The sequence below is a fragment of the Schistocerca americana genome, chromosome 2 (genome assembly GCF_021461395.2).
Source record: "Schistocerca americana isolate TAMUIC-IGC-003095 chromosome 2, iqSchAmer2.1, whole genome shotgun sequence".
Taxonomy (NCBI): domain Eukaryota; kingdom Metazoa; phylum Arthropoda; class Insecta; order Orthoptera; family Acrididae; genus Schistocerca; species Schistocerca americana.
In genome coordinates, this window is record NC_060120.1 from 521796149 (window position 1) to 521809437 (window position 13289).

The following is a 13289-nucleotide window of genomic DNA, read 5'->3' on the forward strand; positions in this document are numbered from 1 at the left end:
TGCCCAGTGGATGAGTGGACGGAGTGCAATGTGTGAGGATGCCTGTGAGGTTCCCCACAGGAGTCGGCATCTTCTAGATCCTGCAGTCGGCGTTTGGGTGCTGGCAAGGTAATTGACACTTCTTGGCATCATTGCCGAAAATCTTGTGGTACCAACAATATGGATGAGCCAGATGTGGTGGTGGCGGCGACTGCGGTAGTGGAGGAGGCTTGTTCTCATTGATTTGTTCCAGGATGTATACTGCCACGTATGGTGCGTGGGCGATTCTTGAGAGCTCAGACAGAGGAGAGATCGAGTGGATACTGCCAGGCGGTGTACACAGTGCGGAGCTGGAGCAAGCTCTGCCTCTGCCCGCAGATGGCCGGTAAACAGGAGAGTTGTGCAACCAGTGGTGAGTGGTTTGCTGGTGGTGTTGTCGTAGTAGTGCATACAGCTGGTCTGCAATGCAAAGACGAGAGCCGATTGACTCAAAGGAGTGCAGTAGCAGGTGAATCTGCAGGTCAGTAGGCAACTTGGCGGACCATACTGCCCACAGAGTAATGTCTGGCATCGTATGTTCACTCACAAGTAATCGAAGTTGGTGCCTGAGTTATGCTGGCGTTTGGTCCCTCAGGTGCTCCTCGTACAAGAGCTTGATGATTAATTCTTGTGGTGAGCAGGTGAGTCAGTCCAATATTGTTTTCTTTGTGAACTCGTACTTTATTGGAGGTGGTGGTGAGAGCATGTTGTAGTCTTAGGTGGAGATTTCAATTTACCAGATATAGACTGGGACACTCAGATGTTTAGGACGGGTGGTAGGGACAGAGCATTGAGTTGACGTTATACTGAGTGCACTATCCGAAAATTACCTCGAGCAATTAAACAGAGAACCGACTCGTGGAGATAACATCTTGGACCTACTGATAACAAACAGACCCGAACTTTTTGACTCTGTATGTGCGGAACAGGGAATCAGTGATCATAAGGTCGTTGCAGCATCCCTGAATATGGAAGTTAATAAAATATAAAAAAAGGGAGGAAGGTTTATCTGTTTAGCAAGAGTAATAGTAGGCACATTTCAGACTACCTAACAGATCAAAACAAAAATTTCTGTTCCGGCACTGACAATGTTGAGTGTTTATGGAAAAAGTTCAAGGCAATCGTAAAATGCCTTTTAGACAGGTACATGCCGAGTAAAACTGTGAGGGACAGGAAAAACCCACCGTGGTACAACAACAAAGTTAGGAAACTACTGTGAAAGCAAAGAGAGCTTCACTCCAGGAAACTACTGCGAAAGCAAAGAGAGCTTCACTCCAAGTTTAAACGCAGCCAAAACCTCTCAGACAAACAGAAGCTAAACGATGTCAAAGTTAGCGTAAGGAGGGCTATGCGTGAAGCGTTCAGTGAATTCGAAAGTAAAATTCTATGTACCGACTTGACAGAAAATCCTAGGAAGTTCTGGTCTTACGTTAAATCAGTAAATGGCTTGAAACAGCATATCCAGACACTCTTGGACGATGATGGCACTGAAACAGAGGATGACACACATAAAGCTGAAATACTTAACACCTTTTTCCAAAGCTGTTTCACAGAGGAAGACTGCACTGCAGTTCCTTCTCTAAATCCTCGCACAAACGAAAAAATGGCTGACATCGAAATAAGTGTCCAAGGAATAGAAAAGCAACTGGAATCACTCGACAGAGGAAAATCCACTGGACCTGACGGGATACCAATTCAATTCTACACAGAGTACGCGAAAGAACTTACCCCCTTCTAACAGCCGTGTACCGCAAGTCTCTAGAGGAATGGAAGGTTCCAAATGATTGGAAAAGAGCACAGGTAGTCCCAGTCTTCAAGAAGGGTCATCGAGCAGATGCGCAAAACTATAGATCTATATCTCTGACGTCATTTGCTCGAGTATCATGTCGTTTTTGGAAACCCAGAATCTACTATGTAGGAATCAACATGGATTCCGCAAACAGCGATCGTTTGAGACCCAACTCGCTTTATTTGTTCATCAGACCCAGAAAATATTAGATGCAGGCTCCCAGGTAGATGCTATTTTTCTTGACTTCCGGAAGGTGTTCGATACAGTTCCGTACTGTCGCCTGATAAACAAAGTAAGAGCCTACGGAATATCAGACTAGCTGTGTGGCTGGATTGAAGAGTTTTTAGCAAACAGAACACAGCATGTTGTTATCAATGGAGAGACGTCTACAGACGTTAAAGTAACCTCTGGAGTGCCACAGGGGAGTGTTATGGGACCATTGCTTTTCACAGTATATATAAATGACCTAGTAGATAGTGTCGGAAGTTCCATGCGGCTTTTCGCGGATGATGCTGTAGTATACAGAGAAGTTGCAGCATTAGAAAATTGTAGCGAAATGCAGGAAGATCTGCAGCGGATAGGCACTTGGTGCAGGGAGTGGCAACTGACCCTTAACATAGACAAATGTAATGTATTGCGAATACGTAGAAAGGAGGATCCTTTATTGTATGATTATATGATAGTGGAACAAACACTGGTAGCAGTTACTTGTGTAAAATATCTGGGAGTATGCGTGCGGAACGATTTGAAGTGAAATGATCATATAAAATTAATTGTTGGTAAGGCGGGTACCAGGTTGAGATTCATTGGGAGAGTCCTTAGAAAATGTAGTCCATCAACAAAGGAGGTGGCTTACAAAACACTCGTTCGACCTATACTTGAGTATTGCTCATCAGTGTGGGATCCGTACCAGATCGGGTTGACAGAGGAGATAGAGAAGATCCAAAGAAGAGCGGCGCAGTTCGTCGCAGGGTTATTTGGTAACCGTGATTGCGTTACGGAGATGTTTAACAAACTCAAGTGGCAGACTCTGCAAGAGAGGCACTCTGCATCGCGCTGTAGTTTGCTCGCCAGGTTTCGAGAGGGTGCGTTTCTGATTGGGGTATCGAATATATTGCTTCCCCCTACTTATACCTCCCAAGGAGATAACGAATGTAAAATTAGAGAGATTAGAGCACGCACGGAGGCTTTCAGACAGTCGTTCTTCCCGCGAACCATACGCGACTGGAACAGGAAAGGGAGGTAATGACAGTGGCATGTAAAGTGCCCTCCGCCACACACCGTTGGGTGGCTTGCGGAGTATAATTGTAGATGTAGATGTAGGAGTAGATCACAAATTAAGTCTGACTGATCATGGAGGTGCGTGACTAGTCATAGGAATTTAGAGTTGTCATCGGACACATGATGTAACTCGAACAGATGCTCCACAAGTGCAAACTATGATACGGGGTTGTCCTTGTATAAAGGGGGCAGATGGACGGGGGTAGGGGGGGGGATGGAGGTGGCTTTGGTGTATCTTGGAAGCCCTTCTGGTCCGTGGTAGAAGGGGCCATACTGCATCCCGGCACCATAGGCATAGGTGTGTTGTTGGCAAGCACGTCCGAAGCAACAGCAGGTTGGATTGTCCTTGACGTGTCGAGAAAACACAATGCGGCTGGTACTGTTGGTACCATGGACCTGAGTGGTTGCGCAGCATGTGTGGTGGTCTCATAAATTGGACTGGAGGTTAGAGGTACAGATTTGAAATTGTCCACCTCAGAAATGACATGGAAGACCGGGACAGCAGACACAGGCGGAACTGTGGGAGAGGCGAGTGACAAAACAGTCAGAATCGGGGGACCCTGTGCAGGGGGGGGGGGGGGGGGGGGGGTTGGTACTTCGTGCGACAACAGTGTGAGTTTTCTGTGCACATTGAGAACACACTCCATGTGGTCGGACTATAAATTACTGGAGAAACTTGCTGAAGATCGCATTGTTGTGGTAAAATGTTCCTGGAAGGTGAAGTGCTTTAAGATGTGCTCAAGCCCATGTGGTCAAAAAACTGAGCAACAGATCTGGTGGGTGGGCAAGTGGAATTTGGTGCATGAAAATGTCCATCATTAGTTTGTGAGTGAGTCCAATTAAGAATACGTTGGTAGCAGTTGACAGCATGTGCGTTATGCACAAATGGCAGCATTGCACACAGCACGATTGTAACTGACATTGCGGCCTGTTGAGAGTCAAAGTACATGTGTGAATGTAGATCACTTTGAACACTACATGATTGATTGGTAGTTGCACAGTTCTGGAAATTATCCACTTCGCATTTCACATGTTGGCGAGCACAGTCCGGCGACACGAAACCTGAGTCCTTTGTTTGAGTTAATGTTGAAGGACTCAACCATTGTAGAACAACAAAGTTTGATGTTAACTTGGTTTGAGATCGTGAATCACTGTAGATTAGTGGAGAGCTGGCTGTTGGCGAAGGATTGGAGTGGCCTGGTTGTTATAGTTGGGCCTCCAAATCTTCGAACAAAGCATTGGGTGAGCATCATGCGCATAACCTGTTGGTTTACAACACCCAGCATGGAAGTCACGGAAGATGTAGAAACTTTGGGGTCACCAGTATGGGAAAAGGATACGATTATTGGTCGAATGCAATAACGATCCCCATTAAATTCCACATAGAGATATATTTTGTAGTTAGTCATAAATGTGTACACATCTTGAGCTACAGAACAGAACTAAAAACTAACATGGAGGCTCAGCAGAGCAATAAGAGTTCAAAGATGGTGTTAATCATGGTCAATATGACCCATCGATGCAACGAAACCATACACTTTCTTTAAGAGCCTTTTTAACTAGAGGAGTGCATCCACCAACATGATTCTACTGCAAAGACAGGCTCCCTAATCATTTATTCCTCACTTATTACATTCATTGTCATTCCTCATTACCACTTCATTAAGTGTTGATTCACTATCTCATATTCATGATTCTAAAATTACTTCATTACCTCATATATAACAAATTACTTCATTATTTCCTCCTTTCATTAACTAGAGAAAAAAAAAAGATCCGCCTTGCTTCTTGGCAAAATACTACAAAGAATGATACTCCTCAGTAATTTACCCTAAAGTGATTTACAAAAAGTTTGCTCTTCATCACTTAGCAGACACTCATTATTTATCACTTCATTAACTAACTGCACACCATCGTATTACTCATAATTGTGAACTAAAAGGCGTAGGAAACACACACACACACACACACACACACACACACACACTCTCTCTCTCTCTCTCTCTCTCTCTCTCTCTCTCTCTCTCTCTCTCTCTCTCTCTCTCTCTCTCTCTCTCACACACACACATTACTTTCTAAACACTATCACATGCAACTGACTTAGAAAAATTTTACCTTTTTACTCATTAGATCTTACGACATCTACATTGTGACACACTTTGACACAGATTAACTTCTGCAGACACTTACTCAGAGGATAAACATTTCACTTAATACTATAAAAACATTTTAGATGTTGTTCTCTCCTTTCATTACATTATCTTTTCACCAATCTTTCATAACTGTATCAAAGTATAATGAATCTTCTACCCACAGCCACAGAAAAATTTGTCTCTATTCCTGAACAAACAAATAAACAAGCCTGGGTATGGAAAACAAAGCATGACAGTTGCTTCAATGAGGCAAAAAGCATCACAACTGTTGCAAGAAGGTAAATGTTAAAAAGAGCATGATGGGGTATTCACCAAATGAAAGATTTCGCAACTTTTCTACAAGACAGCCAACTGTTGGGGAGCAGAACCCTAACACCAAATATTTTGAGATTGAAGCCCAGATAGATGAAGATGTATTTATGATTCAGCATGTTCCCTAGTCTAATAGCCAAATTCAAGTTTCGTAATTCCAAAAAATGTTCTCTCTTTGCTCAGTCCACACTCTCACCTTACTGCCTCAAATCAATTATATTTTTCAAGCTGAAAATTCTGTCTGATTATGTGTAAGCTAGCAGATTTGCATTATCATGGGCAACTATTATTACTTTAAATGGTCCAAGATCTGCATGGACAAACTTCTTGATTTCATCATTTACCCTGCTCAGTTTTTCTATTGTCTTAACGAGGACCAAGTCCCCAATCTTGAATCTAGTCAGTGTAATATTCTCGTCATGCCTTCTCTTTCTCCCTTATGCTTTTTCCTTCATTTCTTTTGGCAACCTAATCTTTTCATCCTGGGCAAGTATGGTAATTGCTGGAAATTACACTTTTCTGATAATGCATCTTTCACCAAAGAAGAGAAGCCTCCAGGGCTTAAACTAATTCCATAAGTTGTTGCTAATATTTTCAAACTAATGAATATGGCCAGCCCATGCTGAATGTTTTTTTGCTACAACTGGTTCTACATAGACTAATGATTTCCTTCTTTGCCCTCTCGCTCATATTGCCTTGTGGAAAATATGTTGAAATTTTCATTTGTTTAATTTTATACATCCCCATACACTGCAAGAATCTTCTTGAAATAAACTGTGACACATTATCTGACAATAATGAATTTGGTACTCCCCACAATGGGAAAGTGATAAGTCTCCAATTTTTCAACTATGATTTTGGTATTAGCCGTTTCGATTGGATGCATTTTTACATGTTTGGAGAAAGTATCTAGCACCACAAAAATGTGTTTGCAACTCCCTGTAGCCACCGGAGGTGGCCCCAGGAGGTCTACAGCGATTAGTTTCACCAGTTTGTTAGGCAAAAGAGAATGCATTAGCCCTTTAGAAGGTACACCAGTGGTCTCTGCCCTTTGACATTTGTCACACCCTTCCAACCTCTGCTTAACCCTCCTCCAAAAGTTGTTAAAAATATGCAGTCTCCTGACTCTTAGCTACTGTCTTCCTCATCCCATAATGTTCATAGCTCTCATGAAGATATTCAATCACCTTATTTACATGCTTTTCTGTGAAGCACAGCTTCAACTCCTGTTTGTCCAAAGTTTTTCTTGTAAATAGTAAACCTTTGTGTATGGTATAGTACTGTTTTAGTTTTGGTTCATTATCAGAGTTGTACTACAGTTTGACTCACCTGATCTTCATTCTGTTCCCTTCGCCTCACGGGGATCCATGTAGTCTGAGGCACCCTGCCATGGCACACACGGCTCCCCTCGTCGGGGGTTTGACCCCTTCCTCGGGCATGAGCGTGTGTGTTGTCCGTAGCCTAAGTTAGTTTAAGTTAGATTAAGTAGTGTGAAAGCCTATGGACTGATGACCTAAGCAGTTTGGTCCCATAGGAACTTACCACAAATTTCTGATGTCTGTTCCCTTCTCCTTTGTTTACAAATTTTTTCTAAATACTTTTTTGTCTTTTACCACTTACATGTTAACCTAATGTGATCACCATCATCCTCAGGGTCGCCACAGTCTTTTCTATCTGCTGGAATCCTAGAAAGAGCATCAGCTATAATGTTGTCTTTTCATTTAATGTAGGGTGAGGCAAATAAAAGTGGCCTGACTGAGTGGATATGATTAGATGACCATTTGTGGGAGCATTAACAAAGGAGGATGGAGTAACTGCCCATAAAGCTGGCCAAACCTTGGAGCACGTTTACACAATCTTTACACCTGACGGAGTTGTTAGTAGAGGCCAGTCAGGTCACAGCCCTAACTGGCCACCTAGGTCATACGATCCATTGGTGTGTGATTACATTGTTTTGGGAGTTTTCAAGTCTAATGTGAATCACAACAACCCTTATAGTCTTCAAGAACTGCAGCAGAACACTTCAGACTGCAGCCCAGCTTTGATTCGCCTTCAGAAACTTTACTGGTCAGGGACCAGAAGCGCCAAGAGATGAACTGTGGAAACTTTTCGCATCCACTATAGTCAGATTAGTACTGTATTTCATTTCCTCTGCTGTGATTCTCTGTACCCTGGAACTCTGTTCTTCAGGTCACTTTTATTGACCCCATCCACATAACAAATCTCAAAAATCAAACTTTTGCCGATATGACCCACCTTGTCAACCTCTGATGTTTCAGTCTACACTGCTACAGAAAACTCAAACCTTTGTGGTCTTTATATCCTACAGTTCTGTGCCCCAACAGATAGTTTCAAACTTTTGAAAACTAAAAGCAATTACCAAAGCTTCCAATTCTGAAATAATAGTATTTCTTTTCATGTGCATGTAAAGTTATACTTTCAAATGCAATGTTTCTGTATTCAGTTCCATGTTCAGTTGTTACTAGTTGAAAAGCTTTGACCCCCAGACAACAAAATCTTGAGTCAATGCTCGTACAGAAAGGCTATGACAAATCAGAATGATAAAGTAATTTGCTTTCAACCAATTCTTTCTTTGCACTTTGAAAAGCCTCCTCACACTCTTTAGTCTAATTCGATGCTACATTCTTTCTTAGTAGATTTGCTAGGCAAGGGAGGGTGAAAGGCTGATCTGTCACGATTGTTTGATAATATCCAAGAATGCCAAAAACTTTCTGTTCCTTCTTATTTCTTGGTGGTGGAAAGTCAGCAATAGCACTAAGTTTTTCTGGATCAGTCTGTATATCCTCTTCATTAATTTTGTGACCCGAAAAGGCAATTTTACCAAATTCAGATTTACTCAATTGTAATTTCATTCCCCATTTCAACATAGCTTTCAAGACCTCATCCAAAATTTTGCAATGCTCAAACCAGTCAGTATTATCTGCCTAGATAACATCAAGATGAATACTTATCTTGTTACATAATTCATCCCCTAACACTTCATCAATTGCCCTAACGAACACACAAATAGATATGTTTAACCCAAAGGGCACTACACAATTTTGATAGCATTTACCTTTATGTAAAAATGCTGTACAACTTCCTAGACTACTTTACCAGCCTGATATTCCAATACCCACAAGTTACAACAAAATAAGTCAAAAATCTACTTACATGGAATTTTTGTAAAATTTCATCCATGTGTATTGGTCTCCTACTCTCTTTTGAAATAATTTCATTCAATTTCCTGGCATCCAGGACAACCGTGACACCCCCATTCCTTTTCCTTACAAGCACCAAGAGATTACTACACCTGCTATTTGACCTTTCAATAATCCCCCATTCTAACATATTTCTAATCTTCACACTTACTGAATCTCTACTAGCCAATGGTATAATATATGGTTTCTTAAAAATGGTTCATGTCCTTTAAATTTCAATTTGTGTTGAAGTCTTTTACCACTCCAGGCTTGTCTGAAAGTGCCTTACTATTCTGTAACAATATTTCTTCCAAATCCTGTTTCTGACTAGTCGTTATTCCTTCAAGTTATTCTATTTTGTTCCTTATCTTCACTTTAATACTTTCCTCTTCAGACTCCACAGAGTCTATTTCAGTAGCTACCTTAATGTAAGTCTAACTCCTCATACGCTGTTGCACTCATGTTTTCAAAAAAAGACACTTCATATAACCATCTTTACACATAAAAGTTCAGTCCCAAACAGGACAGTGTTTGTGAGATCAAGTATCATGAGAAAATTACACTCTAATTGCTACCAGCAAGTTCTGTGGTCAGTAATACTTCTTGTTTAATATGCTTTGACATTTTACCAATTGCACCTATAATTTGGATACCACGTATTGTCTAACAAACATTTAACAGATATACCTTACACATTAACTACAGCTACAGGATGACATACCTAATTAGTACTTAGCTCGTGTTCTTCTTTGTACAGTAGATCTTCATTAATCTCATCTCTACAGAAACTGTCATCTTGATCACCAAATCTATTCTCAGTTACAGAGAAGTGACAGACAGTTTGTTCTTCTCTGTTATGTACTTCATCATCAGCTTCTAAATTTTCTTCCTTCTGACCTTGTCCACTTACCTATCTAATCCTTTCTTTACTTATTGTGTTATCTTCCTCATCAAACACAAATCAGATAACTTCTCATCCTGTTCATCTTCATTACTACTTGACTCACTACTAGGTTCATTGTTATCTGAACTGTCACTTGAACCAGAAGTACTGCCACTGCCACCACTTTCAAAAACTTGGCGAATCAACTCCTCTCTATCTCCACAATTAGCCCACAATGCAAGACACTTAAAACTCTTTACCTCACCTAAATGGCTACCATTTGGCATGAAATGCCAGCCACTTTATGATGCTCTATATACTGAAGAGTTATAACATTCCTCTCCTCGTGTACCAGTAGTGGTTCCATCATAATGCCAAATTCCTTCATAATCTTAGTATCCTCAAAATCACTTGGAACAGTTTCACTTATAACAGAACATGACTTACACTTTGTACCTGCCTTATTACTATTATCCATATGTACACTTCTTGGAAATAAATTACTGTTATTTACAAGTGGATCTCTCCAGTTTCCTGCCCAGGTTTGAGCAGTAATCAGAGCAAACCCTAGTTTAAATGATCAGAATAACCCTGCTGATAATTCCCCACATCCCAGCCTCTGGAATTCCTTCTACTACCCTTTGTCCATCATTACCACTGTTTAATCATTTATTTCTTTGGCCCCAATTCCTTCTACCCGGGTCTGACCTGCTCATCCTGTTCACTAGCCAATCACCTGTGTTCTGGTTTCTCTCATCAAAATTTCTAACCTTTTGTGGTAACTTATTTTCTAAACCCATAAGTATGGCTTCACTGCCCAAATATTTCAATTTGTTAGTACCGTCCCTTTAATCATGCCTCTCCTAGAATCATATCTTTCATCTGATGAAAAGTCACTTAGTATAGTTTGTTGTTTACTCTTAGACCAATATTCTTTCAAAAATAACAATCAGAATTCTTCCCATGAACTACAAGATCCAGCCACCCCTGCTACCCAACTGAGTCCCCATTTTATAAATCCCCCAACAAAAGACATTTTTTTCTTTATCACTCCATACATCGACAAGCTATTAAATTTTCCAATGAAGTCAAGAGGGTGCTCTGGCTATGTGGTACAAAATTATCAAATTTCCTACAACTCTCAAATGAATTTACAATAGACACAATGCATGCACCATATGAAACACACTTTACCTCACTGGCTTTCTTTATCTCCACAAATTTACAATCCACTTCGTCATTAACTTTCTCTATTTTTTTTTTTTTTTTTATTAATTATGGCCACACATTTATCCCCTACTTCTGACCCCACTACTTCTATCTTACCCTGAAAATCAGTTTTGAATTAGTTAATTTGACTTTCAACATCTTCTCCATTGCCAGAACAAAATTTATTTGGGGTTCACTAAGTTACTGTCACACTTCTGCTCTCTTTTCACATAATTCTGTTTGCATTAGTAGTACAATCTTTCTTTACTAATTTAATCCTTTCATCCATATCTTGAGATAGCTTGTCAATTCTACCTTCCAGCTCAAATTTTACAGCATTAGCTTTTTTGTTCAAACCACTAAGGTCAGCATTAATTGCACCAGTTTCTTTCTTTACAACCCCAGTACCATCTACAGCATATATATCCCTCCTGATTTCACCTTTTAGATCATTAATGCTTTTGTTTATTTTTGTACCCACTGCTGACTATGCCTTATTTAATACCATAGTTACGTAGTTCACCCAGAGCTTTCAACAGCCACTCATTACTCATTACACCCCATAGCCCTTGCTCTGCATATTTTTCTGACTGCGTTTTTACCCCAAACTTCCCCCTTACTTATACTTTCACCTTCCTGCCCATCTATTTTATCACCATAACATTCAGTAGGTGAAGACCTAGCATCTCATCTAATACAAAACTATCATCCATTTCACTGTACAAAGTTAAGTATAGTCCAGATGGAAACTGACTCTAATATTCTGGTTCACTCTTATCTACTGTCTTGTTATCACATACAAAATTAAATTCATCCTCTTTGTCCTCAAACAAAATCTCATCAGAATGTTCCTGTTTAATGTCCATCAACAGTTCCACATCACCAACACTTCATCTTTTCCCTCCTTTACAGTCATTCTGACAATGAAACTACCTCTTGAAAACCAAAACACTTAACCTTAAAACTGTTTCTGCTACTGCCTCTGCTGCAAGTTGTGTGCAGTCCTCCACCCAAGATGAAATTATGCCAACTGCCAGCCATTTACATGGGGCTCCCAAAACCAGATTTTGTAGATCAGCTCCCCAATACTGCATGTAAGCACTTCAAAATCAATTCTGGAAATACACTTCTGATTGCAGGTTTTCCAATTCTGCAATTGATTTTCACTGGTTTGTGCTTGGATTGTCAGGTTTTGTTTGCTTCTAAAAAATTTTGGCTAATGTGGACGGAGTGACTTTTTGTACAATGGAGGATAGGTAGAAATATTAGACTAAAGCTGTTTGTATCTTGTCTAACTGAAAAGAAATAGTGATTCTGCTGACTAAATCATGAACTGTGGCAGCTGTTTTCCCAACAACATGTTTAACTTGGCTAGCAAATCAGCTTCATACCTTAACATGTAAACACGATGGAAAAATATCGTTTCTGAAATTTGGTTTTCATCTTTCAGAAGATGTATTGCATGTAAACATAGTGATTAACACCTAGAAGTGGTATTGGGAAATCGGTTTATGAAACACAATTTTGAGAACGCGATGTAAATGGGGTGAACGTGCAATCTGGGCCCTCCTGCCGTAACCTCATCCACAGTGGCCGTGGCTGTGTTATCCATCCATGCTATTGTGACCACATCCACTTTGTGTGCCAATTTGTGTAGGGAAGGATCTGTAAAATCACAAAGAATTGCCCTCATGTTTCTTGGCAGTCTTTGAACACAGAAAATTTTTGAAGAGTGTTCTGATAGCAATTCATTACCCACCATTGCATGTAATGAGTGAAGCACTTGGGATGGGGAACATGCTTCACTCTCAATAATTTTTTGTAGCTTTGATACTAGCAATAGCACAAAACATAGGAGTGCAGCTTCTTTAAACACAGCATAAGATTGTCAGTGTAAAACACTGTCCAGTTGTTTGATCACATTTAATTCCAACTGTGTAAGTGTAAACTTTTCCATTTCAGATATTAGTCCATCTAATCGAAAACTGGCCTCCATCTGTGTTAACCAAAGCCGCACCCTAGTAGGTCAGAAAGATGGAGTTCTTATGTTATAGTTCTTATTGCCATTGCTTGAGTCTGTGCTAATACTCAGTGCAGTAGTCTGGGGCTTGGTGTGGACAGTGGGTCCTGGTACTCCATCTTAACAGTAGTGGTTGCATTGGGGTCCACTGTGCTACATGCCCAATTGAATAGAATGCTCTGTATCATTCATTACCAGGTCACCATTTTAGGAGGATCTCTACCTCCTATTGTTTTAAACACAATTATGATAGTAGTCGACATTTTATTGCATTTACTCAGCATAGATAAAATAATGATGCAGCTCACACAATAGTGTGTCAACACAATAGTAGTCAACAAAGAACTTAAGAACGTAAGTCATATAATCCAAAACAAAGATAAACCTCATTTTTATATTACAGCTAACTCATGAATCAATGCTT